Below are 2,906 nucleotides of genomic sequence, written 5' to 3'. Positions count from 1 at the left end.
GAGAGTTCAATTCCAAGTTTATAGTGGGTAACCATTGGAATTAATAGAATTAATTAATTAATTAAAGTGTTTAATTAATTATTAATTTTATTAGAGCTCGGGATTATAGGTCCATTAGTCCCCGCGTCGTCCTAGTAATTCTACTAGACACAAAGGGCAAAATGAGAATTTTAGAATTACAGAATTTTAAATTAAACACTCGAAAATAATTAATTGAGAATTAATTATTATTTAAATAATGTGATTATTTGAATTTGAACACATCTTGATTTATCCATTTAAACTTATTTGATAAGTTGTTTAATTTAGAATTCAAATTAATTTAAGTTTGACTTAAATTGGAATTTGAATTTGAGTCAAAATTGGACGACATGATAAAGGATGATTTTCTCTTCCTTCCCTATCTGCAAATTGGTGCCACACAGGGATGAGAATTCCTTAAGGTGGCCGGCCACACTAAGGATAAGGGAATGTGAGATTTTGTTCCAAATTCAAATAGGAGATAATTGACAAGCTTTATCTTGGAAATAGAAATTGGATTCCTTCTAAAAGTTTGACTTCTACTCTATAAATAAGAGAATAATAGAAAATTATGGACACAATTTTTGACCTAATAAAGTGTTATGGCTGAAATTCTCTTAGAGTAAGGGAAGGAAAAAATTCTCTAAAAATTTCACATCGTGCATGCGTTGGTGTTTGTGAAAATTCGAGTGTTTATTGTAACCCGTTTTGTCTTATGTGTGCCCACACACACGTTTTCGTGGATTCTAGGAATTGACGTGGAAGACATTAGTTTTTTAAACACAAAACTTTGGAGCAAGGATTGTTCGAGGTCAAAGAACTCAAGTTATTATCCTAATCGGCCGCCGGATATTTTTCCTAATTGAGTTATTAATAAATGAATTAATGAGATTTATTTTATTCGTGCATAAATTAATATAATCTATAGAGTATCTCAAAGGTTTTATGAAAATTTTTGTTATACACGATCCGCCTTCCCCCACACTTCCGCATCCGAATTCGATTCGAAGACCAACACAGTACCCCACCCTTTTTATTAGAAAAGTACTTTTTACAATATTTATATACCGCACGAATTTCCATCTCACCTGTTTTTGAATTTGGTCGGGGCTCCTCGGTGAAATGCTGCCATGCCGGAGAAGTTCGCGGTCTTTTTCCTCTGCTGCATTCTCTAGCTTCCTCGTTGTGTACTGAAGCATTATCCACTCGAACATTTTCTGGTTCAGTGGGGGTGGGGTTGGGAGGCATCATTTCTTCCTCAAAAAATGCCTCATCACCAAACTCATGAATGTTGGAAAATTAATGGCATCGAGTGCGCAGCGGAATTTAAAAATTTTAATCAACGTCAAAGCCAAACAAGAACATGTTCATGATGCTATATAACATAAATACTAAAGATCTAAAACATACCTTTTTGAGATTTCAGGAAACTGCACATCTGACAGATCTAAACGTTCCAAACAGCAACCGAAAGAGCCTCAACCAACTGGTCTTCTTTGCTATTCTCCTTTTCACAATCGGTGTACGGGTGGGCACACGTCGTTTAATCTCCTCTAGGTATTCTTGATCTCCTTCCAATCACAAGAGAGCCAAAGAAAAAATTGTTCTTGAGAATTAAACAATTTTTCCTCTCAGGAATCTTTTATCAATAGCCTCCAAAAAGTCTCTCAAGTGATCTAATGAGTAATGTGACTTAATAGGCTATTTATAGTGTTTTGGAAGTCATACTTCCGTAACAATTAGGTTTCCCAAAGTTCTAATCGCATCCAGAGTCGATTTTGCCATGTCATCATGCATTTTACGTTACAACCGATCGACCGGTGACAGAGACGTTATAACTCACCGGTCAACCTGTCTTCACTAACCGGTCGACCGGACCGGTCGACCTATGACCGGTCTACCCAACCGGTCGACCTGTCTGCACTGACGAAAGTTGTTTTTCCTAGTTTTTTTAATACGGGAAACTTGCATAGAGTCTCAGTTTTGATTCAAACAACCCAATAGAGAAATTGCCTGATCAAAACAGTCATATAATAGTCTTCCCATATTAAACAACTCTTAAAACAATAATTCAACCAATTTATCTAGAATTAATTTATCAATTAATTCACCCATGAATTAACTTTGAACTTCTCGTTACGGAAATAACACAAGTTACCAATGTGTAGGAAATACACCGTATCGTTACAGGAAATTATGTGAGCTAGCAAAGGGACCCGATGGACATATATAAATCAAGCTCCTATAATCACAACGCTACTTGTAAACCAACAAGTCCGTAGCGATATTTCACTAAAAGCCTAGAGCTGCACTCTCGATTTATATAGCGTATTTACAAAGCTCTGATTAGCTCTAGTCCATGACTCAATATATTAGTGTATCATCCCCATAGGATATCCATAATCGACTTAAGGTCAAGTTCCGTTTTACCTTCCCGATTACATTTATCTTATGTTCCATTATCATACCATCGAAAAAATACTATTCGTATCATTACAAACAGTAAACCATTAGATAACACAGAGTAGTCCAATGGCTGAGCGCTCATATTTTCCAATCCACTGATAATGCATAAGAGGATATCATTGACTCTTTATAGGAGCTATGGATTCCACTATCTATGAATAACGAATCTACGCATACACGAGTCATACCCCCAATGTACCGGCAAGCGTACCTTTACATAATGTCAAGATGTCTCCCTTTAGTACATCAAAGGATACAAGTCAAGTATACAGGTTCATCATCCATCTCAGGATTAAGATGACAACAAATAATTCATCAAAAGTGAATTGTTTTATTCAAACAGAATTATTAATTAAAACAATTCAACTTTAGTCCGATCCAATATAGATTTCACCATTAGAAACTATATCAATGTCTCC

This window comes from Morus notabilis, unplaced genomic scaffold (assembly GCF_000414095.1).
Source record: "Morus notabilis unplaced genomic scaffold, ASM41409v2 Scaffold518, whole genome shotgun sequence".
NCBI lineage: Eukaryota > Viridiplantae > Streptophyta > Magnoliopsida > Rosales > Moraceae > Morus > Morus notabilis.
This window is presented reverse-complemented; position numbering follows the sequence as displayed.